Source organism: Suncus etruscus, chromosome 1 (assembly GCF_024139225.1).
Source record: "Suncus etruscus isolate mSunEtr1 chromosome 1, mSunEtr1.pri.cur, whole genome shotgun sequence".
Taxonomy (NCBI): domain Eukaryota; kingdom Metazoa; phylum Chordata; class Mammalia; order Eulipotyphla; family Soricidae; genus Suncus; species Suncus etruscus.
In genome coordinates, this window is record NC_064848.1 from 85938120 (window position 1) to 85950167 (window position 12048).

The following is a 12048-nucleotide window of genomic DNA, read 5'->3' on the forward strand; positions in this document are numbered from 1 at the left end:
TTAGGTCAGGAGATAGTATAGAAAGGACTTGAGTTCAATTCCCCGCACCACCTAGTTAGTCCCTGGCAAAAGGAAGGCGAATTCGGTTATCCCAAACTTATCATGGCAAGTACTACGGCAAGACCTGAAGAGCATATTGTAGGCATAAAATAGATGTTCACAGCATATTAAAAACAATAGGAAAGTCTCAGAGGTAGCTACAAATAAGAGCTGAAATTCAAACCAAGGTCTAATCCTCAAGTTAGTAGGTATAATTGTTGAACCATACACACAGGCATTTATTTTCACTGCTGCAAAGGATGCTCCTGGCAAACATATTTTATAGTACTAATAGCTCAGTTCAAATGACTTGGTATACATTATTGTTAATATTATTGGGGATTCCACAGATTATCAGCCTTTCCAGAAGGAACCACGTTCAGTTGGAGATTTTCATTATATTATTGAATTAAAACAGTAACATATGACTGCTAACTGAGGCCATAAAATTACACCACTTTGTTTCTGCAATAGATTTACTAGGATTTATATAATACTTTAACATTTTAAATAGAATCTAAAAGTAGCAAAAGAGATTATCTCTATCAAATTTTCATGTTTTATAAACCAGTTAGGGAATATTGTATATACAGGCTACAGGATCCCATCACTTTTAGTCTGGACCAGCCAGACTTCAGAGCTCCACCATCCTAAGTTTTTAAGACATTGTTTCCTGCTTGTCTCCATAAATGAATCTGGCCTTTTAAAAAAACTGTTGTGAAATCAAAGAAAATAATTGTTGCCATCTTTTATAGAGTAATGACATGTCACTTAAAAAAAGTTTCAGTTTACACTGGGTTTTCAAAACAGCTTCTAAATAAGAACATAACAGCTATCCGTGAACTTTAATTATCGCAATAGAATTATTAGAATAACCAGTTACAACTGAGCTTCTCCACACACAGTATAAAGTTAAAACTGTACAAATGAAGCCAAAATATGCACAGCTAAAAGGAATGTTGCAAGGGGCCTCTCTTAGTGAACAAAGCAAGCTCAGTTTGGCTCTTTTTCCCCTCGCGCTACCACATCCGCACATCGTTAGTTGGAAAATTCCTGATATATGCTGTAATTTTTGTGCCCCCCCACCCCTACTACACTTGGGATTTTAATGTCCAGATGCCATTTCCCCCTTATCTGTCCCCGTTTGGTGTTCTGCCAGCTACGGTCAACAATTAATACAGCTGACAAAAAATACAGTACACTCCCTGGCAACTGGTACAGCCTCGCAGGAAATACCAAACAAAAACTTGATTATGTATTGTTTAACCATTTTGCTTGCCTGTAGGCCACCCTGTTGTCAGTGTAATTCAGATGAGCATGCTTCATCTGGACGATCTGTGCACTGCGGCACCATTGTTCCTAGTCTGTCACGCACAATCACTGGCTTCAGCCTGTGACCCTCTAATGAAGGGAACAGATTTGTGGCAGCTTTCCAGCCAGGATTCTTTTTAATTAGTCAACTTGTGGCCCAATGTTATAATAGATAAGTAACCTCTTAATATTCATGTAATTTTTTTCACCATTCAGTTATTTGCCTTTGTGTGGAGGGGTATGTTTGTCCTATGTAGGGCCCTGGTTTATAAAATAGGCGTGCTAGTATCGCAAAGGACAATCTGATTCTGCTTCAAGGATTCTTTGTGGGGCCAGTTCCAGAAATTGCTTTATGTGTTTATAATTTACAAACATTTTTGTTATATTTCCTTATACATTTGATGAATAATCTCACCAAATCAAGGGCTTGGAAGCCCCCTTTCACTTTAGTAAATTGAAACCAGTTTGCCCTGGGAAGATGGGAAGTTTACATTTGTTTAAGATTACTTGCAAAGCAACGCTGACATGTAAAGTGGCCTACAATTCTCAGAGTACTCGGAAGTCTGTCTGCTCTTGATCTTGATGAGGTCAATTATTAAACTGTTGATGTTGTTAAGTTAGCATGTAATGAACCCTTTAAAAAGATAAGTCATTTCTATAAGTGCTAATAATATACACAGGAATCTGGAATTAGAATATGCTTTTAAGGTTCCATATTTAAGTTCTTTCAACTATTTAATGTTCTCAACTAAATCATATTCTCCTGAAATGGAAGCATTTATGCAGGGGATATACATCAAGATTGCATTATTGAGTGAATATCCTGGTAATTGCAGGGATAAAACTGGAGATGATCCTGGGGACAGGAAGCTAGAGAAGACGTCTGCAAAGATCCTGGAGCACTAGGAGGAGAAAATCCAGAACTCTAGCAGTGAGGACAGAAGAATCATTTACCACATGAGGAAGAAAGAAAAAGGAAGGCGCCTAGGATAACTCCCAAATGTCTGTTTTGGGTGACAGGGTGGATCATGAGATCATGATCCTGAAAAGGGAGGCAGAAAGGGAACAAGAATTAAGTTTGTCATTGGTAATATTAGATATGGCCCAGTGAGATATTCTTTAATATGTTAAAAGAAGTGGACTGAGCTTGTAAGAACAAAGTCAAAATCATATCCAGGGAGTACAGGAGCTTGCTGAGGAAAGAAGATGGAACCTAAGAGGGAGACAGAGAGGATATTCAGCAAAGGAGTAAGACAAGACAAGAGAGAAAACACTGAGCTAAAGAGACACAAGAGTCAAGGTGGATATTTATACAGAAAAAAGAAGAGAGAAAGGCCAGAGGATAGCACAGCGGGTAGGGTATTTGCCACGCATGCAGCTGAACCAGATTCAATCCCTGGTGCCCCACTTGGGTCCTGAGCTACCAGGAATGATTTCTGAGTGCAGGTGTGATCCAAAACCAACCAAACAAAAACAAAATAAAAACAAAAACAAAAAAAGAGAGCAGGGGGTAGAAGAACACTGTCAGGACCAGGAGTTATCTCTGAGCAGATACTGAACAGGATATGCTTCCTTCAACAAAAAATAATAAAATGCCTTATTTTAATGACATGAATGTGTTAAGAAAAGAATATGTAGAGTGTAAAGTAAGTGCAATTAAGATTTTAGTAGCTCATGTATTTTGGAAGCTCAAGGCTTAAAATAAATTTTCTTGGACTACTTACCTCTAGTGCCACCTTCCCGGCCCCAATAATTAGAAGTTTTAATGACATTACAATCATAGGAGCATATGGCCCTGCTTCTGCTTTCTTTTACACTCCTACTTCATTTTTCTAAAATTATTATCTTTATTTAAACACCTTGATTACAAATATGATTGTAGTTGGGTTTCAGTCATGTAAAGAACACCTCCCTACTTTTACCACTTTGCTGCTTCATTCCTTTTCACCCCCGCAGGTAGCAATTATTCTAAATCTCATGTTTTTCATTACCATGCTTCAGAAATGACTTCATTACATAATTACACTTAAATAATAGAACATTTACTACTGCTTGTTTTTAAAGTTTACATATATTTCACATATTGTATATATTTATATATGACAATATAGGACACCGGGGATCGCACTTCCGCCCCAGCCCCTATTTTTAAAGATATATAAATATATATAACATTGTTATGTTCACAGATTGATGTTTCTAGTAGTCATCCATACTGCATATAGTTGTAGTGTTACAATTCATTCGCTTTCTTTTTCATAGTTCCATAATTATCCTATGTTATCCTATGTGAATATATCAGCTGATTCAATAATTATTTTATCTGTGCACATCTGGGCCGTCTTAGGTTTTTCCCATCATAGACAACGCTGATGTGAAAATTCCAGAATGTGACGGTGTTCTCTATAGTAACTTAGAACAGAATTATTTTCCAAAGTAGTATCCCATTTTATTGTTTCCATGTGCAGAAGATCAAAGTTTTAAATATTTCTTGGAAACACAGAAACTGGTATTACATAAGTCTGTTTTAAAAAGCTATCTAGGGAATATAGTACGGTAGATAGGGCACTTGCCTTGCACACAAGCAAGTTGGATTCCATCCCTGGCATCCCATATGGTCTCTTAAGCACCACCAGAAGTAATTTCTGAGTGCAGAGCCAGGGGTTACCCATGAACATCACCAGGTATGGACCAAAACCAAATAACATAAAGCAATCTAGTATTCTCTAACTCTTAATTAGTAGGGTTGGTACATTTACTGTGATCAACAAATTATTTGTATGTATTTACCAATTTGTATACATACCATTCTTCTTGCACTTCTGCATTTACTTTTAGGACTTTTATTTTCTTTTTAAAATACATCCCTTTTGTTTAATAAACTCTTGGTTTTGTGCACTCGAAAAGGCCTATATCATGAATGCACTCTGTACTTGAAATTTTACAAATAAATAGTCTTATATAATAAAATACCTAGGGTATTATTGATACTTCCATTACCATTTTTTTTTTGGTTTTGGGGTACACCCAATGTTGCTCAGATATTCATATGGGATGCCAAGATTGGTCGTATGCAAGGCAAATGCCCTCCCTATTGTGCTATTGCTCCGGCCCCTCCACTACAAATGTTTTACAGGTGCCAAATTAAAAAGAGTAAAATAATCAGTTAGTTATTCAACAAACAAACAATCATCTCCTCAGTTTCTGGTCTGTAGTAATAATGCAAGGCATGCTTGGTAAACACAAAACACCATTCCAGATCTTAACCAGTATAGAGTAGAATGGAAAAAAAATAAAGGAAGTCACATGAAACTGAGGCTTCATGTGGGTGGAAGGGTGGGTGGGTGACTTAAGAAGTGCTGTGGTAGTTCAGAGCAGGAAGTATCTCAAGAGAGCCATATCCCAGTCAGGTCATGTTGCAGAAGCTCCTGAATTACATTTCCTAGTTCTGTGGCTAAACCACACCTTTCCCTTGAATCTTAGAAAAGCCAGGTACATTTTCTTCAGAAACGGTACTATTGTTTAATCTGAATCCTGAATTGGGCATAAGGCAGATAAGAGCAACTGTATGACAAATGTTCCTAAAAACAAAATTAGAATGTAAAGCAATTCTATAAAATACCACACACAGTTTTCCTGAATGGGTGATTGAATATGCCATTGAGCTATTAGCTTAGGTATCAACCCCTTTTATGAATGGGGGGTGGCATTCCTGTGTGGCTTTGTAAACCAAAACAAGACAGTGCAGGTTATACAAGGGTTGGGCTCAATGCCCCAGGAATTTCTTTTAACTAATTTTTTTGGAAAGATTAATAGCTGGAAGAGTTCTTATGTGACACATCTCAGGTAGATCATGGGAAAGAAGAGTATGTTATTTGTGACATTAATTTTTAATCCATTGTACAATGAGTCACTTATTGACAGGGGAAGAATCTAACCTCTTTGGGAAAGAAACTTTCTGACTGCTCGCTACTGAGCACCTACCCCCCTCAAAGAGAATGTGAATACCAGAATACAAAATGGTTTAGTCTAGAAATAAGATTAAAAGGTATATTTTGACTACAGTATGCAAAGGAATTTGCTTTCATGAAATAGTAATTGTTACTTGTTGGTCTCTTACCTTTCTAGAGATTAAAATTACAGGAACATGTCACTTTCTCATTTTTGGAGGCTGAGGATGGGCCACATCAGTTGTGCTCATTACTCCTGGCTCTGTGTTCAAGAGATACTTCTGGTGGTGCTTGGGGAAACCATACGGAATGTAGGGGATAAAACTCAAATCTGCTATGTGTAAGACAAGCAACCTATTCACATATACTCTCACCCCAGTCCCAGAACAAGTCTCTTAAAAATTTTTTTTCTTATCTTTCTAGAGTATGTTTAGTCAGTGATAAAGAAAAAGTACAATCACCAAGATTTGTATGAAGAATCAAAAACTCAGTATCTCCTCCTATCCTTAACTTTTTGCCTTGCAGGTAAAAGTAAGCAGGGAAGCAAGGACTGAAAACAAGAGCACCAAATTTCTAGTACTCAGGAGAGGTGGTGCCTAAAAGCTAGACTTTTTATGCTGTCTATGCTGTTCATTCACAGTAACATATTCACTTATTCTTAAATTCCAAGTGAAATGTTATAACTTTTGGACAGTCATAGACAACACCCTATATTTTCAAAGAACAGATCTATGTGTATAACTGGGAAGAATACATTTTACTTTAGATTTTCTTCACATTTTTATATAATTTTATTTTCTCACTTTAATAATAATATTGTAATAACCAAATTCTACTGAAGGGTTCTGTAAACATAAGATCATCCAGCCCACTTACAGGTAAGGCATATGCTATTTCTTGGAATGGTCCCACCATGGACCCTATGTCTTCTTACCTAAGCCTCCTTCATAATTGGCTTGATATTAATTCTATTGTGTGGCCATTTCAGTGAATCGCATTCCAGACAAACTTCTCTATGACTTCTTTTTTTTTTGTTTGTTTGTTTTTGGTTTTGGGTCACACCTGGCAGTGCTCAGAAGTTACTCCTGGCTCTATACTCAGAAATCGCTCCTGGCAGGCTCAGGGGACCATATGGGATGCCAGGATTTGAACCACCGACCTTCTGCATGCAAACGCCTTACCTCCATGCTATCTCTCCAGCCCCTCTATGACTTCTTGATTCTTCCATATTGTTTGCATAGAATATGTCTGATCTTCATTCACTTTCACCAACTTTAGGACCCTGAGTCTTCTTGCCAATACTGACATCCCCAGAGACTCCTATTTCCCTGGTTTTCCATACCACTTTTTCATTTGGGTACATTCTTCAAAACTTGTTGATGAATTCTCAATTGCTGTGGTAATCTTCAAGAAAATATTTTGGTGGCCAAGAGATAGTACTACAGTTAGGAAGGATATCTAGCATGTGTCCAAGCCAGATTCAATTCCAGACACACATGGGGTGTGTCCTGACACCATTGGGGTATACTATTAGAAAATGCTATACTATTACTCTCAATATCTTTTATAAAAACTTAATTACTTATTATGCTTATTTCAGGGTTATTAAAATTTTTTCCCTTTTGAGAAACAAGAATGGAAAGGGAGAAAATGTCTCTCTAAGGCTTTACTAATTTATAATCCAATACAGAAGTCCCTAGTTAATTTTACTCATAGGAAAAGAGCTTAATTGATTATAGTCATTTCAATGCCAGCTTTCATGTTCAGAAGCACTGATGACTACTAATTATTATTTCAATCCAAGGACTTTATAGAGCCTCATTCTTCATAAATTAACTTATTTATTTATTATTGTGGAAATTACCACAACAATTCTATAAAGTAGGAACCATTTTAACAAATTATATCATTAGGGGCCGGAGTGATAGCACAGCAGGGCGTTTGCCTTCCATTCAGCTGACCCAGAAAAGACCTAGGTTTGATTCTCGGCATCCCATATGGTCCCCCAAGACTGTCAGGAGTGATTTCTGAGTGTAGAGCCAGGAGTAACTCCTGAGCACCACCATGTGTGACCCCAAAACAAAAAAAAGCCACCCCCAAAACAAACCCAACACACCACTAAATACAGAGAGGCTAAAGAGTTTATTTTAAAGTTAGACATCTTATTAAGATGCAAGATAGTCAAGTTCCACAGTGTGTTCTCCCAATCAATCTATAGTGTTGTATTGCTTCATGAATACAGAGAAACTTGGGAGCAGGGTGAATGGGAGAATCTCCTAGCCTGTAGTTAAAAAATGGTAGGTGGTGGGACCGGAGCGGTGGCACAAGCGATAAGGCGTGCCTTGCACGCGTTAACCTAGGACAAACTGCCGTTCGATCCCCTGGCGTCCAATATGATCCCCTAAGCCAGGAGCGATTTCTGAGCACACAGCCAGAAGTAACCCCTGAGTGTGGCGAAAAAAAACAAACAAACAATAAAAGATAGGTGATGGGGAAAGAAATATTCCAAGAACCCTTGAATCAAGTTAAGATTTCCAAAACAAAATACAGAGAAGATTAGCATGGCCCCTGTGCAAGGATGACACACGTGAAGAGTTCCATATTTAAAAAAAAAAAAAAAGATTTCCAAAACAGTGTTGACAAGAAGGAAAAAAGAAACAAGGGCATTAGCACTAAACAAGACCAATAGCGTCACTGTTTAAAGAAAAGAATTTTCTCTCTAGGAGTGTGAAAGATTTAGTCACCAATACCTGGGGCAGTATAGAAAACACTATTGCATAAAATAAATTATAAAAAATTACAATATTATGGGGCCGGAGAGATAGCATGAAGGTAGGGTGTTTGTGCAGTTGAATCCCGGCATCCGTTATGGTCCTCCGAGCCTGCTAGGAGTGATTTCTGAGTATAGAGCCAGGAGTAACCCCTGAGTGCTCCCGGGTGTGACCCCAAAACAAAACAAAACAAAACAAAAAATTTACAATATTAGAATGGCATATAATGTTCTAAGCCTGGTATCTTCCCAGTTCTTCCTACTTACAACATTGGGCCTCAAGAAAGTTGTCAATACAAGTAAATGAAAACACATCTTCAGCTCATTGATTGTGAGGATTAACATAATTAAAATAACAATACTAGGGGCCTGAGTGATAGCAGTGCATATGGCATTTGTTTGATGGGCATGGGTTTGATCTCAGCATCCTATATGGTTCCCCGAAGCTGCCAGGAGTGATTTCTAAATGCAGAGCTAAGAGTAATGCCTGAGTGCTGCCAAGCGTGGTCCCAAAACAAAACAAAACAAAACAAAACAAAACAAAGGCAACATTCCTCCAAAGCACTGTACAAATTCAATGCACTTTCTATGAGGATACCCATGTGGTTTTGTAAAGAAATCAAATAATTCTGAAATTAATTTAGAACAATATAAAGATTCACAAACCGCTAAAAGAGTCCTTGGGGAAAAGATAGGGGCATTAGTTTCCCCAACTTCAAACTATACAATAAAGCAAAGTAGTATTGGAATAAAAACAGATTCTTCAGATCAGCAGAATAGAACTAAATATCCTGAGACAGATCCCTAGGTATATGATTAAGTTAAAATTTTTTTATTTTTTTAGAAACTGGCGAGTTTCAACTTTGTATCTTTCCTGGTCTCATTTATTTTAATTTTTTTATTTCATTTTGGGTGGGGGGTTGAGTACACCCGTAGGCACTCAGGGGTTACTCCTGGCTCTTTGTTTGGAAATCAATCCTGGCAAGGTTGGGGGACTAAATGGGTTGCTGGGAACTGAACCTGAGTCCGTCCTGGATTGACCTCCTGCAGGCACACACTCTACCATCGTGCTATAGCTCTGACCCCGTGATTAAGTTTATTTTTAATAAAAGGAGCAAAAAAATATTTAAGTGGAGCAAGGAAAGCCTATTCAACAAGTGGTGCTGAGAAACCTAGTCAGCTACATACAAGAATGAAATGAAGTCCAACCTCTAGCACCATGCACAAAGGTCAATAAAAATGGATTAAAGACCTTGATATCATATCTAAAACCAGAATATTTATAAAGGAAAATATAGGAAGAATTCTCCATGACACTGAAGCTAAAGGCATCTTCAAAGATGAAACAACACTGACCAAGCAAGTGGAAGAAAAGATAAACAAATTGAACTACATTTAATCAAGAAGCATCTGCACCTCAAAGGAAATAATGACCAGGATACAAAGATTCACCTGACAGGGGATTAATATCTAAAATATATAAGGGACTGGTGGAACTTAACAAGAAAATAAAATCCAACACCATCAAAAAATGGTGAGAAAAAAATGACCAGAAATTTCCTCAAAGAAGAAATACAGATGGGCAAAAAGCACATGAAAAAAAGGCTCTGCATCATCAATCATCATGGAGATAACAAATCAAAACAGCAATGAGATATCACCTTATACCACAGAGACTGGCACAAATCAAGAAGAGCCAGTGCTGGTGTGAATGCAGGCTGGTCCAGCCCTTTTGGAAAACAATATGGGCTTTCCTAAAACACTAGAAATCAAACTTCAGTTCAACCCAGCAATGCCACTCCAGGGAGTATATCCTAGTTCCTCCCGCCACTCCTCAAAAAAAAAAAAAATGCAGAAAAGGTATCAGCTCTCTCTCTCTCTCTCTCTCTCTCTCTCTCTCTCTCTCTCTCTCTCTCTCTCTCTCTCTCTCTCTCTCTCTCTCTCTCTCTCTCTCCTCTCTCTTCTCTCTCTCTCTCTCTCTCTCTCTCTCTCTCTCTCTCCTCTCTCCTCTCTCTCTCTCTCTCTTTTCTTGGTTTTGGTTTCTGGGTCACACCCGACATTACTCAGGGGTTACTCCTGGCATGCTCGGGGGACCACATGGGATGCGGGATTAGAACCACTGTCCTTCTGCATGCAAAGCATATGCCCTACCTCCATGCTATCTATCCGGCCCTGGCATCAGCACTCTCATGTTCATTATAGCACTATTAACAATAGCCAACGTTTAGAAACAACCCAAGTAGCTGAGAATAAATGAGTGGATAAAGAAACTATGGTACATCTACACAATGGAATACTATGCAACAATTAGAAAAAAATGAAGACATGGTTTTGCTTATACCTGGAGAGACAAGGAGAGTATCAAGGTGAGTGCAATGAGTCAGAGCAAGAGAGACATAAAATAATCTACGGGATTAAAAAAACAAGACAAAACAAAACAACAACCCCAAAGTATGAGAATAATATCCAAATACAATAGAAATGATGGGTGGGAAATGCACTTAAGATAGCTGACAATATAATTGGACATATCCACTCTGGGCAAAAATTGGGAATTAAAAGAAAGTAAAGTGGTATGTGTGATATCCCTTTAGTAATAGTATTCCTTATCATGGTGCCTTAAAGGAAAAATTGAGATATGAAGGGGTAGGGAGAGACAGAGAAAGTGAAAAAAATATATCTGCTAAAGGGGAGGATTGGTATGGGGGTGTGTGTGTGATGATGGTAGAGTAGTTGGGGAAAATGGTGGTGGAAATGAACACTGGCAAGTGATGAGTGTTGGAACTTGGAACACTGTATGACTGAAACTCAATTATCAACAATATTTAAACTCTGTATCTCATGGTAATTTAATTTTGAAAAATGTCCATAGCATGATTAAGAGTGGGCTGTGGAATGGGAGAAGAGGATATGAAGAAGATTATATAAAAAAGTTGTATTTAGTTTTTACAAAAATCCCTCAAATTCAATGATTCTTACTTGACTTAAATACATGTAATTTCTAAGCTTATTCAAACATTATTTCTTAGAAAAGAAAGGTAAAGGCAAGTAGTAGCCACAAGAAAAGAGCTAACAAAGAATTAAAACAAATATTCCCTATCATCCTCCCTCTTTCCTTCCTTTATTCTTCAGCCAGAATGATTTTATGATTTTGAAAACTGACAAATCGGGGCCGGAGAGATAGCATGAAGGTAAGGCGTTTGCCTTGCATCCAGGACGGTGGTTCTAATCCCGGAATCCCATATGGTCCCCCGAGCCTACCAGGAGCGATTTCTGCGCATAAAGCCAGGAGTAGCCCGAGTGCTGCCGGGTGTGACCCAAATACCAAAAGAAAAACAAACAAAAAAACAAAACCTGACAAATCCATGTGATTACAGATGTTAAATAGGACAATGGAACAGTGAATAGAAGAGATAAGCAGGAACCATTCAAATTTGCCCTTAATGAATATACATCATGTTTATAATGAACATAAACATTTTAAAAGTAGATAATCATTATCAATTATTATTTAGTGAGCATAATATATGCAATGCCCAGTTTCTCCCCTTGAGGTAAGTTTTCTCTAATAAAAAGACTAAATTATGGTCTTTTTGTGATTGTTTACATTACATAATACTTGCTAGTATTTAGTCATATAATGACCACATGTGAGATATATAATTTTCCAACTTTGGCAAACGCTGAATTATGGGATGAAAAAGGAAAAACAGAAATACAGGTAGCTAATTAGACAGAACACAACCATGTTACTAGGTCTTTAGGCCAATAAACAAAATCATCTTTCACTTACTTAAGTCCTAACAAATACTCATTATTTTTAGAAAAAGGCTCTAGGTGAATGAAAAGTCATTTTATTAAACCTCATCTCAATTACAATTGGGAAAACATTAAGCCATTAGAAAATTCCTAGTAAGTTTCACTACTAGTTAGATGTCTTTGAAGGCAGATGCTACATTGCATCATCTATTCCACTGT

General features: G+C 37.6%; 1 protein-coding gene and 1 pseudogene across 1 annotated transcript in view; one reads left to right on the top strand and one right to left on the bottom strand.

Annotated features, from left to right (window-relative positions):
• The window catches only part of CDK6 (cyclin dependent kinase 6), a 223271-nt gene that overhangs the window by 85390 nt on the left and 125833 nt on the right, over nt 1-12048 (bottom strand). The gene's annotated exons all lie outside the window — the stretch shown is intronic.
• LOC126029469 (uncharacterized) lies at nt 7815-7907 on the top strand (annotated as a pseudogene).